The 16,120-nt window shown below is 40.1% G+C and overlaps 1 protein-coding gene across 4 annotated transcripts in view; it reads right to left on the reverse strand.

The window, feature by feature from the left end:
- The window catches only part of UTRN (utrophin), a 603,028-nt gene that overhangs the window by 302,117 nt on the left and 284,791 nt on the right, over window positions 1-16,120 (reverse strand). The gene's annotated exons all lie outside the window — the stretch shown is intronic.

Consider the following 16,120-nt stretch of genomic DNA (forward strand, 5'->3'; position numbering starts at 1 on the left):
TCATAAGTTTTTTGAGCAACTCACGTATTTCGCGGCATTTTTCGCGGTCGTTTTTGGAGCTGTTTTCATTGGAGTCTATGAGAAAACGGCTCCAAAAACGTCCCAAGAAGTGTCCTGCACTTCTTTTGACGAGCCGTCATTTTATGCGCCGTATTTTGACAGCTACGTGTAAAATGACAGCTCGTCTGCACAGAACATCGTAAGACCCATTGCAAGCAATGGGCAGATGTTTGCCGACGTATTGGAGCCGTGTTTTCAGGCGTAATTCAATGCATAAAACGCCTCCATTACGTCTGAAAAGAGGTTGTGTGCACATACCCTTAGTGGGTCCTGCGTGTTACGAACTTAGATGTGATGGATAATAGGTGGATCCCACTTTCACTGAACCTGTCAGTCACACGGACCTGACAGGAACAGGATTTAGCGAACGATACAGCTGCTCTGTATAGAGAATACAGAGCAGCTGTATCTCAAAAAGTTTTTTTGTTTCTTTTTTATTATAAAGTTGCACCAATCTCACTGATTGGCCTTTTTATAAAAAAAAAAAAAATCCCTTTCAAAGGTTTACATAGGTTTAAAGCGACCCTCCAGTCAAAAAAATTTAATTTCCAGTCAAACTCATTATTGTGTTATTAATGAAATCATAACAATGAAAAAAAGCAGTGAAACGTTAAAAAGAGTTTTCCCATAGTGCTTTTGATAGTTATTCTTTTGTAAAACATTTGATATGTCAGCTGAGCGTGCATATGCTGTCAATGGGGAGAGGGGAATAAGCTGCTACCAGATATCTCTGTCAGCGGGTTGTCTCTTGCGGAAACAAAGGATTGGGCATGTCGAAATTCAACATGCCTGATACTTTTTTTCCCCGACATCTGCTGTCGGGGAAGAGTCAGGACACACCATACAATTTAGATGGTCAGCTGGTCCTGCTGAAATCGGCGGGCCCAGCCAACATTCATCTAATGTGTATAGGCCCCTTAAGGGCATGACCACACATGGCGGAATTCCTCCGCAACTGTCCGCATCAATGCCGCACCTAATCCGGGTTGCGGATTACGGCTGCGGATCTGCACAAAATGTGCAGAAAATTGATGCGGACTGGCCGCTGCGGACTGCAGGAAAAGTGCTTCCCTTCTCCCTATTCAGTGCAGGATAGAGAGAAGGGACAGCACTTTCCCTAGTGAAAGTCAAAGAAATTCATACTTACCGCCCGTTGTCTTGGTGACGCGTCCCTCTTTCGGCATCCAGCCCGACCTCCCTGGATGACGCTCCAGTCCATGTGACCGCTGCAGCCTGTGCTTGGCCTGTGATTGGCTGCAGCCGTCACTTACACTGAAACGTCATCCTGGGAGGCCGGACTGGAGACAGACGCAGGGAGTTCTCGGTAAGTATGAACTTATATGTTTTTTTACAGATACATGTATATTGAGATCGGTAGTCACTGTCCCGGGTGCAGAAACAGTTACTGCCGATCGCGTAACTCTTTCAGCACCCTGGACAGTGACTATTTACAGACGTCTCCTAGCAACGCTCCCGTCATTACGGGAGCCCCATTGACTTCCTCAGTCTGGCTGTAGACCTAGAAATACATAGGTCCAGCCAGAATGAAGAAATGTCATGGTAGTAAAAACAATACGCTCCGCAGCACACATAAGATCTGCGGACTTCATTGCGGAATTTTGACTCTCCATTGAAGTCAATGGAGAAATTCCGCCATGAGTCCGCAACCAGTCCGCCACTGCTCCGCAACAGACAGAGCATGCTGCGGACACCAAATTCCGCTCCGCAGCCTATGCTCCGCAGCGGAATTGTACGCATCGTGTAAACGAACACTGCTAAATTAAAGTGAAAGTCAATGGAGAAACGGCTCCGCTGCGGATTAACGCTGCGGAGTGTCCGCAGCGGAATTTAAGTGAAATTCCGCCATGTGTGAACCCGCCCTAACTCTGCAACATAGGAGCTCATCTAAGCATTTAAAGATATGTCAGACAAGAAACGTGTTGATTGTTTAGAATGGCATCTAGCAGAACTGTGAATGCAGCTCTGGACTATAATACAGCCTGAAACTTAGAATTAATGCAAAATAAGTAATGTGCTGTATTTACAAAGTTACTCAAATTTTTATGTAGAGCACATAGAAAATGTCAACATAAATTTAGCTTTCCACAATCATAGGAAACAACACATAATGGAAATCATTTCCTATTCCTTTTGCAAAATGTTTCAGATCAATATACAGTGAAATAGAAGTATGGCAACACTTTACAGGCAATTTCTCTGGGAAATGAGACAAAACATTCCCAAAATTTGCTTATGTATAGTGTACTTTGTGTCTTGTGCTTCCTGGGACTCAAGCTGTGGAATGAAGCTGCATCTAATGAGATGAATCGATAGTGGAAAATCTCCAACATACATTACCCCTCACTGGAAAGAGAGCACATTTCTGACAGTATTTTACTTTTATTTTCTGCAACGTTCTTACATATACAGATAGAGTATTTAGATTATCACAAATTCTGTACAGCGCTACGGAATATGTTGGTGCTATATAAGTAAAATAAATAAATATTTAAACATAATTCTGGTATAACGGTTATTGTATTAAGCCTCGAATGCAGTACTTGTGCTATCCTCTTATAATATTCTTCGATGTAGGGTTCATGCACATCAGGTATGTGTTGTATGGATCTGTAATATGGCACACATAGAGGGCAAACATTTTACACACAGGCACATGGAGTTTTCTCTCTCATGGACACCGATAGAATGAATGAGAAAGAAATTGTGACATGCTCTATTGCATGCAACATTGGGAAAATTATGGTGCCTTGCTGGGAACAAAAGAGCCTCATGGAGAATATGGAGCCACATGGACTACCTACGGACACATAGGTATAATGTTATGTGCACAAGAACAACCATGTACGACATTCCAAAATGAAGATTATGTTAAATGATCTATAACTTTTCTTTGTATGATGTTTTTTTCTCTTTTCATGACCAAAGCTCAATTTGGAATCCTACTTCTTTTTTGCTATTGGACGGTTTCCATTGAAATAAGCAGAGAGGTGGTCACGCTTAAGCGCAGCTTTTGTAAGCACACAGAGTTATGGAAGGAGCCATTTAAGCCGTGACTACTGATAGCCACTGAATCGACAAACTGGGACTCTAACCTATCAGGAATTCATACTGTGAATATGGCTTAAATGCCCAAGATAGGAATACCTATTTAAAGAGGCTCTGTCATCAGATTTTGCAACCCCTATCTGCTATTGCAGCAGATAGGCGCTGCAATGTAGATTACAGTAACGTTTTTATTTTTAAAAAACGAGCATTTTTGGCCAAGTTATGGCCATTTTTGTATTTATGCAAATGAGGCTTGCAAAAGTACAACTGGGCGTGTTGAAAAGTAAAAGTACAACTGGGCGTGTATTATGTGCGTACATCGGGGCGTGTTTACTACTTTTACTAGCTGGGCGTTCTGATGAGAAGTATCATCCACTTCTCTTCAGAACGCCCAGCTTCTGGCAGTGCAGATCTGTGACGTCACTCACAGGTCCTGCATCGTGTCGGCCACATCGGCACCAGAGGCTACAGTTGATTCTGCAGCAGCATCAGCGTTTGCATGTAAGTAGCTACATCGATTTACCTGCAAACGCCGATGCTGCTGCAGAATCATCTGTAGCCTCTGGTGCCGGCTCGTCTGACACGATGCAGGACCTGTGAGTGACGTCACAGCGTGATCTCTCGAGAACACGCTGTGTCTGCACTGCCAGAAGCTGGGCGTTCTGAAGATAAGTGGATGATACTTCTCGTCAGAAAGCCCAGCTAGTAAAAGTAGTAAAAACGCCCCGATGTAACGAACATAATACACGCCCAGTTGTACTTTTACTTTTCAACACGCCCAGTTGTACTTTTGCAAGCCTCATTTGCATAAATACAAAAATGGCCATAACTTGGCCAAAAATGCTCGTTTTTTAAAAATAAAAACGTTACTGTAATCTACATTGCAGCGCCTATCTACTGCAATAGCAGATAGGGGTTGCAAAATCTGGTGACAGAGCCTCTTTAAGCTGTAGAACAAAAGGGCTCATGCACACCAGTGAGACTCATGTGGAAAATAAAATCAGAAAAAGACACTCCGGGGAGTGTAAGGGTATGTTCACATGCAAAAGTAAAAACAGCTGTAAAATACAGATCTGTTTTCAAGGGAAAATAGCCTCTGATTTTTAGCCGTTTTTAAAGCATCAAACATTTTTTGACACAATGAAAAACGGCTCCAAAAAAGGCTCAAGAAGTGACAAGCAATTCTTTTTACGGGGCCCCGTCTGAACAAAACACCGTTTTTTTCCATTGAAATCAATGGGCAAATGTTTGTGGACGTTCAGCTTCTTTCAGGTGTTTTTTTTTAGGTGCTTACGCCCCGAAAAAGGCCTTATAGACATGAGCTGTAATTGAGCTTGCGATAATAATTGATGCCAAACCTGGAGGATTATCCTATGTTTTCACCAATGCCTGCATGTTCAGGATAAGAGCATTGATGCTGAATCTGATCATTTAATGGGGGTCCGGGAATGCTGTCAAATAAACAATCACATCCTAGTTTAATAATAGAGGTAACTTCACAAACTAGTTCACATTTCATATTGTAATGTCAAAACTATTCAAGACTCTGAAAGCTCTTTCCACAGCTGAATGACTATATTATTTTAAGCGCGATTCTCCCCATCTGGTGACCCTATGATGTGAACATTTGAAATGATCCTAAATTCACACCAGTGACATAATTCTGGAGACAAGTAATGTAAATGCTCGAGTATAATCCCCATTCAGCTCCAGGCACATCTGCTATTTTTTATTTATATGTTTCATGGACTCGGAAGAAAAGAATCCCATCTCCTGTCACGAGGCAAATAGTGGATTATAGTGATTTCCTCCAAGAGTTCTGCTATATATACATCAATATCAAACCGATGAAAGCGAAGATGGGCCGACAACCCATTCTAAAGACAATGGCCTGTTGATTATGTATTCAACAAAAAAAGCTTAAATAAAATCAATGAAGCGGAGGGAGGCAGAAGTTCTGAAAGAACGCAGTTCATTAGATCGCTATTACAATAATAACGAAAAAAACCCTCAATATCAATAACTATCTAATGGAACAGCTTGTGCAGAGCTGGATCCAAGAACCGGAAAAGGCCTAGTGTGTATATAATGCAACGTCAATGGATATTGTTCCAAGCTTAGTCAGGAAATAATATAGAATGAAGCGGCAATAACAATATGAAATTAATAGAGGTGTTGGTTTAACCAGACATTGGCTATTTATATGAGTGAATCATTATATGTAACGCCAGGTACTCAGGGGTGCCAAGATACATTACATTGCATTAGCTACATGGCGAGCACATCCTATAGGTAGGGTTCGTTGATCCCTATAATGAAGCACAAAACTGTGAACATCCAAATATACTGACAGTGCCCTCTTGTGGCTATTTTATAAGTATCTTCAGTTTATAGCTTGCAGAATATTCATTGCTTATCTTTATGTAAGGGGTATATTAGTCATAAATGGGTAATAATGAGTGAAAGCCCTCAATGTGGAAACTGGAAAATGTGCCACGTAACTAGAACAATATTGCAACATGAAAATTTTGCACATACCAATATTACAGCTGCATCGAACTGTCCCACGAATGGGCGAACAATAAGGAAGGGCTAATTCATAAAAGGGGCATTGCTATGCAGTTTTGGGGTGTTCCTGGGCAGAACAGAGACGGAACTTAAAAGGTCCCACAATTTAGAATACAAGTGTTGCGAAGGATGTAAAACGGTCTTGTTACCCATTGTAACTATTTAGATTTCATTTTCTGCACTGGAGAAAAAAATGGCTAATAGATCACTTTTTCCCTTTTTAAATCATATAGAGGAGATGTGAAAAAACTGGTGAAGAGGAAAAGTGGCAATTACTAGACCTGTGGCCACTAGCCATAGTGTCTGTAGGTATATGTTCTCTACCTGCCCTATTTAGAGGCTTTGTGTTCCTTTTATTAATTGTTACAGTATGGTTTCTACCTTATAGCAGCTTGTGTCTGTTATCTCCATGCTTTTTTTCAACCCTTAAAGAGGCTCTGTCACCACATTATAAGTGCCCTATCTCCTACATAAGGAGACCGGCGCTGTAATGTAGGTGACAGTAGTGCTTTTTATTTAAAAAAACGATCTATTTTTACCACTTTATTAGCGATTTTAGATTTATGCTAATGAGTTGCTTAATGCCCAAGTGGGCGTATTTTTACTTTAGACCAAGTGGGCGTTGTGCAGAGGAGTGTATGACGCTGACCAATCAGCCTCATGCACTCCTCTCCATTCATTTACTCAGCGCATAGGGATCCTGCTAGATCCTTATGTGCTGTCTAAGGGTATGTGCACACGCACTAATTACGTCCGTAATTGACGGACGTATTTCGGCCGCAAGTAGTGGACCGAACACAGTGCAGGGAGCCGGGCTCCTAGCATCATACTTATGTACGATGCTAGGAGTCCCTGCCTCTGCGTGGAACTACTGTCCCGTACTGAAAACATGATTACAGTACGGGACAGTTGTCCTGCAGAGAGGCAGGGACTCCTAGCATCGTATATAAGTATGATGCTAGGAGCCCGGCTCCCTGCACTGTGTTCGGTCCGGTACTTGCGGCCGAAATACGTCCGTCAATTACGGACGTAATTAGTGTGTGTGCACATACCCTTATACTAACACATTAACAATACTGAAGTGTTTCGACAGTGAATAGACATTCCACGGGATAGACATTCCACATAAGGATCTAACAGGATCCCTATGCGCTGCCTAAATGAATGGAGAGGAGTGCATGACGCTGATTGGTCAGCGTCATACACTCCCCTGTACAACGCCTACTTGGTCTAAAGTAAAAATACGCCCACTTGGGCATTAAGCAACTCATTAGCATAAATCTAAAATCGCTAATAAAGTGGTGAAAACAGATAGTTTTATTAAATAAAAAGCACTGCTGTCACCTACATTACAGCGCCGATCTCCTTATGTAGGAGATAGGCCACTTATAATGTGGTGACATTAAACAAGTTTTTTCTAGGCCAGGTGCACATTGTCGGGTGACAGGAAAGTTTCTTCCAAGGTTGGAAAAGTTAAAAACTGGTAACTGGAAATCATGAATTATGTGAACTAACTAAATAAAAATAAGGAATTTATACATATCCATTGAACATTTCTCAGCTAATCATCACCAGTATTCTATGGGGGAGAGGTCCATATATAATTATTTAATGACTGGAGTTTCCCCTTAAATGTTACCTTTGGATTTGAATACAAAATCTATCTCACCACTTGACCTACTTTCAAAGGAGACGCAACAAGGAGCGATATTGATTATATTAAGTTTATTAATGTGCCATCTCAGCCTTGGAGTGGAAATAACGGAGACATCAGTTTTAAACCAAGATGTGGCAATTATCTGAGAGATCAACACAAATTCTTCTTCCCATCTGCCTGAACATTTTATTTATCCGGTGGGGATTCAATGCCTGTAGGCATTCTCGGCTATACATACGGATTTATGGGTCTTATCAAACATCTAGGGTATCATTTCCTCTTGTTATAAATTATTCAGAAGTAAATGTGTCGGTGGCTACAAGTTTAAAAAAAAAAGTCACTTTCTCATCATATACTTTTGGGAACACAGGTTTCTGTCAGCCCTCCATGAAAATTATCAAATATGTCCTGTAACAGTGACAGATGTGAAGATCTCCTGCACCAAGAAATGAACTTCTACTAGAACCCGGGCAACAAACCAGAACTTTATAAATGGCACCGAGGACGGAGGATCATCTCACCTGGCTGTCAGACAAATCCAGTTACATTCAATTCCTATAGTTGTTTCTCACTACACTGAGCAAAAAATCTTTCATTTAAAACGGATGACATTGATTTCCAGCTGTACGCAATCACGTAGCAAACAATAACTACAACTCCCAGTATGCTATACCGCACGCTAGGTAGAATTGGTGACCTGCGGATTAAACAAATGTAAACTGCCAAGGAATGCATAACAAAGTATTTTATATTTTTTTTAACTTTTTTATATAAACTTTTTCAGCAGCTTTCCAAGTTACAGAAATCACAATAAAATGTATACAATATTTCCAAAGATATAAGAGTCATAACAAGAAGCATAAGTACAAGGTTTTCTTCTTCTCAAAAGTCCTCCAGAGTACATCTCGAATAAAACGTACTAAGCACACAGAGAAAGCTCTTCACAATTTTCACAGAAGATATATATTGTAAAGAAATAACATAAAAACGATATAAAAATGCAATATGTAGTTTTTCAGCTTGAGTCTAATCAGAAACGGTAGAAAACATTGGATACAAGTGGTGAAGGAAAATGTTCCTGTGTGTGGCCAAGGCATATAATGGTGAAAATATTGGTGATGTTTGAGCCCTATCATAGGGGTGGGGAGGGGGGGGGGGGTAGTACCACTATTTCAATACAGTGCTAAAGAGTTATAGGCTGGGTTCACACGACCTATTTTCAGACGTAAACGAGGCGTATTATGCCTCGTTTTACGTCTGAAAATAGGGCTGCAATACGTCGGCAAACATCTGCCCATTCATTTGAATAGGTTTGCCGACGTACTGTGCAGACGACCTGTAATTTATGCGTCGTCGTTTGACAGCTGTCAAACTACGACGCTTAAATTGACTGCCTCGGCAAAGAAGTGTCTTTGCAACGTAATTTGAGCCGTTCTTCATTGAAGTCAATGAAGAGCAGCTCAAGATTACAGGCGTCAAAGACGTCTCGCATAATACGAGGAGCTGCATTTACGGGTTTGTGCACACGATGAGAGGCTTTTACGTCTGAAAAGACAGACTGTTTTCAGGAGAAAACAGCTGCGTCGTTTCAGACATAAATGCAGCTCCTCGTATTATGCGAGGCGTCTTTGACGCCTGTAATCTTGAGCTGCTCTTCATTGACTTCAATGAAGAACGGCTCAAATTACGTTGCAAAGAAGTGTCCTGCACAGCTGTCAAACGACGACGCGTAAATTACAGGTCGTCTGCACAGTACGTCGGCAAACCCATTCAAATGAATGGGCAGATGTTTGCCGACGTATTGTAGCCCTATTTTCAGACGTAAAACGAGGCATAATACGCCTCGTTTACATCTGAAAATAGGTCGTGTGAACCCAGCCTACGTCTGAAACGAGGCAGCTGTTTTCTCCTGAAAACAGTCTGTCTTTTCAGACGTAAAAGCCTCTCATCGTGTGCACATACCCATAGGATGTGTACCTAGCCGAAATCTTTCCTGATACCATGTAGTAAGTGAAAAACAAGCATGTAGTTTAGGCCTAACTGCTAGGGCAATAAACTGCAAAACTTTTTAGATTTCTAACTGAAGACATAAAACTTTTACAGAATCTGCCCTTGAAAATCTAACACGGTTCTGCACTTCAAAAGAAAACTACAGAAATAGCAGAACTCGCCAAAGTATTTACACTTTTAAATGTTAATGTCAACATTGATTTTTTTGCTTTCTTCCACTCGGCTTCTTAACTAGGACGTTACAGATTCCTGCAGGGCTACGGTGAGATGAAGAAACATGTTATGAACCATCTTGCCCAACAGAATATTTAAAGAAAAATGAAATCTTGTATTTTTAGAGTTTTGCGCTTATTTGCATTCACCTGTTATAAAAGAAAAAATGGCAAGAGAATAAGGGTGATCATCTACACGGAGTGATTTATTTTTTTTGTCATCGTGTATACTCTGTATACTCTGGCATTGCACAATGGTGCCATCTGCTGGAAACCTGCTAAATTACAAGGGAAACTCAGATAAAGATTACCTCATAATACTGAGTTGGAGGGTACAATTTTATACACTCAATGGGGCCCAGAAGTGCTGGTGAAGGCACTGGAAAATAGCATGGCATATATGGTGCCTGCAATACCCACTCTGTGACCAATTTCACCAAAGGACATATGACATTTTTTGCTGCCCCTACAAACTGGAAGGAGTTGGGGACGGGAGAGGTGGTGGACCTCTCCTTTCCCAACATATTGGAAATTTGGAAGCCTAGTTTTTCAGCATAAAACCACCCTATTGGGCATTATACATATAACCTAATTTAAAAAGAACCTTTCCTGGTGCAATAAAATCAATGTACTATAGTCCATGTAGAAGAAACATGAATTTATCATTTAGGGCCTGTTCACATTAGCATCAGGGTTCCGCCAATGGGTTCCGCTAGACCTTTTTGTCGGAGGAACGCATTAACAGAAAGGCAAACGGAAACCATAGCTTCCGTTTGCATTACCATTGATTTCAGTGGTAATGCTTCTGTTGCAAATGGTTTGCGTTCCGTAAGGTTTCCGGTTTTTTTGGCAGAAACAATAGCGCAGTGGACTACGCTACTATTTCCGTAAAAAACAAAGGAATCATTATGGAACAGAGACAGAAGCATTATCATTGAAATCAATGTTAATGCAAATGGTAACTATGGTTTCTGTTTGCCTTTCCGTTAATGGGTTCCTCCGATGGAAAGGCCTAGCGGAACGCATGTACAGAACTCTAACGCTGAAGTGAACGCACCCTTAACTAGTTTAAACCTTAATAACTTTATGGGAGAGATATATCAAAACTGGTAAAAAAAGGGAAAAGGAGTAGTTGCCCATGGAAACCAATCAGGTTGCTGCCTTCATTTTACAAAAGTCATCTGAAAAATGAGAGGTGGAATCTGATTGGCTGCCATCGGCAACTACTTCACTTTTACTTTGCACTAGTTGTGATATATCTCCTTCGAAAAGACCTGCTGTTATCAGTGGGGGGGGGGGAGGGGCACCTTATCAAACACTGAAGAGGCCGTGGCTTAGAAAGTTTCCCTAAAGACCAATATAAAACTATATATATAAAATGTTGAACTCTGCTATATAAAAGAACAGTACAACAGTAACATGAATATGTTTAGAAAAAACAAAACAGAGCATATGTCATTCCGCTGAAAGTCTGCTCATTGTGGATCTGTTACATAGTAACTGTGGCTTTTGGGTTAACTGTGGGTGTTATTTCGATGATAATAATAATAATAATAAGATTCTATATTGGATATGTGATAGTCATTAGATTTGATGATTCCTCATATGTCTCTAGATTTTACTAAAGAGCGAATGACGGGATTCCATCAGCAGCAAATGTCCATTTGGATTTTCACCATGAAACCTTAGTAATGTTTTATTACAGCTCTGACATTGGAACCACAATGATTTATAAAACCTAAAATGCAAAATATGCTCATTGATATCTCTTAAAGAACTGTAGCCAAGGACCTCTCAAATGTTTACACCACCATTTACCATATAGATTGCGTTGTCAATATAGAGTCAGGTTTTTTGAATATTACACAAAGTGAATGTAAACATTTGAAATTTAAAGGCACAGTACCATTTAATGTATTTATTTTGATAAAGCACCGAACAGTGAAATTTGCTAAATACTTAATTTGATTTTTGTTTGTGTCTTTTAGAAGATTCTTGGAGATCCTGGCTGTATGTATGTGAACATTTTTTTTAAAATTAACATTACACATATCTAAATTCGAAGTAATTTCTCGCTTATTTCTCTGTATAAAATGTCTGTATCATTACAGATTCCAATAGAAGGAACATTTCTTTATATAGAGGAAAGGCAGTTTATGATATTGTTCTGTGCTAAAGGACGCCCCCCTATTAGCAGAGCAGATAGCTACAGGCATTGCCTGCAATGAATGATGCCCACTGATTTCTATGGGTGTCATATAATCCTATATTTTTCCTGAAGTGTCGCTACAGGAAAATAAGCAGTTAAGTAGTAGTGACAACTGGGGGGCCGCAGCAGAACCTCCTGCAGTCAACTTGTGGATATGGGACCTGCGCGACCTAATGTGGTTGCCTATAGCAGACATAGCCTTCAATGTTGGAATCGGGCCAGAAAAAAATGAGTTTTATTTTAAGACATCTTCCGTTCCAAGCTGAATAAGGCATTTATAAACTATACAATAATAAGTTGCTAAACTTTCACTTATTTTGAAATAAATATTTTCCAAATAATTAAAAATCTATTTGGATTCAGTACAACATACCGCCCCAAACGATATACTCCCTAGTCAAGTATTCATTGATCATATTTGCCCATGTTAACACTATTATCAGTGTTCCTCTACCTGTGGCTCTAAAGCTGTTGCAAAATTACAACTTTCAACCGGTCCTGATAAACTAAGGTTGGGAGTTGTAGTGTGGTGTTATAGGTAAGAGAATCAAAAGTAGGTTACTAGGAGGTAATTTCATAACTCCCTCTGACACAGAAGATACATCTGATTTGCATAGGAAATGCAGATCTTTGGCCATCAAAGGATGTCCACTGTCTGACAAATGTTTAATTGGCTCTTTCCTCACCAAGGTGCGAGATGTGCTGATTAAGGATTTGTCACTAGGGCTGACCAAACATCCTGACCAAACATCTAAAGCTATGCAAATGGATGCCTGTGGTGTGTCTGTCTGTGGACCAGGAGAAACATGGGAGAATGGCATGGTGTTCAAAGAAAGTATGATACATCAAGGCAAACCCCGTCATAATTTATATTTGTAATGACCCACATAGCTAGTTATGATCAGGGAAAATAGCCCTCATATATATGTCAAATTCAGATCCCTACACTCAGAGGAACTACCTGGGATTGGCTATTGGCTAAAAACATGGGCCTATTATAGTGGTGTTTGATATGCCCTGGTTGGTAAATGTCTGCACAGGTGAATGCCGGTAATATTATATTTCTAGGGGATTCCTGCAAGGACACATGATCACTTTTATGTTTCTCTATAGAAATACAACTGTGTAATGGGAGGATTACCCTTCATTATCATATGAACAGCCTCCTCTCAGTGACATCACCAGCCAGTGAACTGGAGGGAAAAAACTGGGTTTAAAATGCCATGAGAAGTGAGGGTCAGTGTCAGTCGTTGGGGATCCATATCTCGGTTGGAGTGACTGCCCATACTTTCAGCTGTCCCCACAGCCAGGATATCGCCGCTGTACATCAGTAAGGTTTTGTTCTGTTTCTTTTATCCCTTTTATTTTCATAAACTGTTTGATTGCATTGTAACTGTATGTATATTTTTTATCTTTTATTCTGACAACTATTTTATGTATTGCACTGCACTATTGTGTATTAAATCTGAAATATTTATAAGTCTCTTCCTTGTAGTCTTACAGAACTTAATCTTCCGAAGGTGAGGAACGTTACCTGTATTTTATGTTCAATTTAGATAACCTGTGTTATAGGAACTGGTGTTAAGGGAACATAGAGACTTAGGCCCCTATTGCCTAGATAAGTATAGGTGGTGGTAGCATACTGTGGTATAAATTATTGGGGTGTTGGAAACTACGGGAGTAATTTAGCATAATCCTGTCATCTAGAGTAGGTGGGCGTGGATTTATGAGGTAAATTAATAAACTCAGTAGTGTAGTTCACCCCTGTGAGGTGACCTGAGATCGGCGATCGTCACATGTAGTTACAGCTTGAGAGCCACAGGTTGGAAAACACTGAGATAAAGTATGATGCTTTGACAATTCAAAAACGCAAAGTGTCAGGAAAAAATACAAATGGAACCACTTTTGTAAAGCTATCTGCACATGAAGAGAACTGGTCAGGCAGGGTAATGAGTTGTTTTTCTAATCTCTTTACATGTAAAAAGAAACAAAAAAATTCGGAAAAACTGCAATGGTCATGGACATTTATCTCTAGTTAACGGCTGTCCTTCAGGCGCCTCATGACCACTTAGTGTGAGGAACTTTGACATATCTAGTACTGCACCCCCTTCTTAACCAGTCTCTTCATACTGTAAATAACATCTCTACTTTCTTGCGAGTGATAGGCAGATGTAGTGTTAGCCAGGCTCCCAATCTCCTGGGGGCAAGGATACAGTTCACTGCCCCAGCCTTTAGAGGCTTTTTGGCACCCCCTGGCACCTTTCACCTAGGGCACATGTCCTTCCAGCTCTCTCCAAAAGTGAGAGTTTCACCAACTATGACTGATGATTTAGCTATCACTTCTTGTGCTTGTGACTAAGGTCCCTTTTAGTGATGCCAACTGACCTGCTTGTATTTTCTGAATTGTGAGAAAGAAGTTCCATTTAGCTGTTCTAACCATTCAACTACTATGCCAATGAGCAGAATGGGCAAATGCCATAAGTTATTTAATATGTTCTTTTCCTTGTAGAAACTTGGCTGTCTTTGTACAATAGGTTATGTCCGATACTAAGATACCAAGACTTCCCATGCAGGTGCAGGAGCATTCAGTGTTCAGGTATCTCTGTTTAACTAATACCCACTAATCTGCATATCATCTGCATATTCTTAAATGAGCGCAGTTTACAATTTATTTAGCTTGCATGTCATCTTTAATCAGGAAGAAGCGTGTGCAAATAAACAAAGACCGGAGTGAATTAACATTTCATAGAAGCACGTTGAAAAGTATACCTATTTATATTCAATCCTTTAAAGGCTGTGTTCATTATTTAGAATGTGGCAGACAATGTGGCAGACAAATGACCAATTACATATTAGCATGAATGGTCCAGAGGTCTTACAATCTAAAATGAGCTGCCACTAGATTAATGAGGTCACATTCGTAGCTAGCCTATCCTTCACCTGGGGCACAGATTAGGTATGTTGCCTTAGCTCTGTATCTAAATACCCTAGCCAAGGTAGCGTGGCTTGCCAGTGCCCCCACTAACACCCAGCACCTAGGGCACATGGTCCGCCAGCCCTACTGGCAACTCCACTGATTAAGGGACCGGGTTATTGACGCACGTCAGACTGATACAGGATGTGGGAGAAGGAGACAACCTGGTTACAACTATATGGATGATGACGATGATGTGGGAGAAGAGCAGCTCTGCTTGTAAATAACGGATGTTGTTTGTGTGTGTATGTCAGAGAAGACTGGGCATCTCACAATATTCTATGAGGATTATCTTCTGACTCATACCCATCACCTTTGTGAAAATAAAAGTTTCATGCTCCCATAAGCAGCAATCTCTGCGGATGGACAAAAAACAACCAATAGGATCAACATGTGGAACTATGAGCCATAATACACTTCAATAATTCTCATTGTATTTCATCCTGGAGGTTCTTACTATAAGTCCCATCAATACCTCCTCCTGTTATCTCCTCCAGGAATTCATCACCACAAAGCCCATTCCCAACCTATTACACCTCCTCAACCCAAATTCACCTCTGTACACAAGTAAATGATCTACAAAAATCAAAAGCAGAAACAAAGTAACAAATCTTTATCTGCTATGGTTTATTACTGCATATGCAAAATAAATCAAATCTATCAATCCATACTCTGCTTGGAATCATCTATGCAATGAAATGTATAACTCCATTGTAGAAAAAGTTCATGTGCATATACATGCATGAGTCATACGTATGGACCTTTTAAGATTCACAGCCAAATATAGATCTTATTTGCATACAGTATCAGTCATAACCAAGACTTTATAATATCACATTGCAGAAAATAATGGCTTGGAATATACTCCATATCTCTGACACATCAAGTTCTTAAAGGAACAAGCCATACAAGAAACATGATCTGAACTTTCCCAAAATTTCATAAATGAATGAGCAGCAGTCAATAAGTAAATGTCAACTACTCAATGGAGCAGGGCAGACATCGCCTGCCAGGAATAAAGCCCCCACTCTACCTGAATGATATACTCCTGACAGGTTTATTTTACAGGATGGTCTGGTCATGACTTTCCCTTGAGTATATCCAATGTCTGTATAAGTGTAACTTTTTGGGGTTAGGTTACTTATGTATGGAGACAACTCACTGAAATAACATGATGTTGTTTGTTTTTATCTGCAGTCCCATGTAAGACAAGATATGATAAAACATTGTGAAATTAAATTGTGTTGTACCAAATGATAAAGTTAACTCCTACATCAGACAATCTCAGTTCTACTAAATCTGTAAATATTGTAACCATTCTATACAGTAAACACTAACATACAAACAATGAAGTTAAAACACAA

This window comes from Rhinoderma darwinii, chromosome 4, assembly GCF_050947455.1.
Source record: "Rhinoderma darwinii isolate aRhiDar2 chromosome 4, aRhiDar2.hap1, whole genome shotgun sequence".
NCBI lineage: Eukaryota > Metazoa > Chordata > Amphibia > Anura > Rhinodermatidae > Rhinoderma > Rhinoderma darwinii.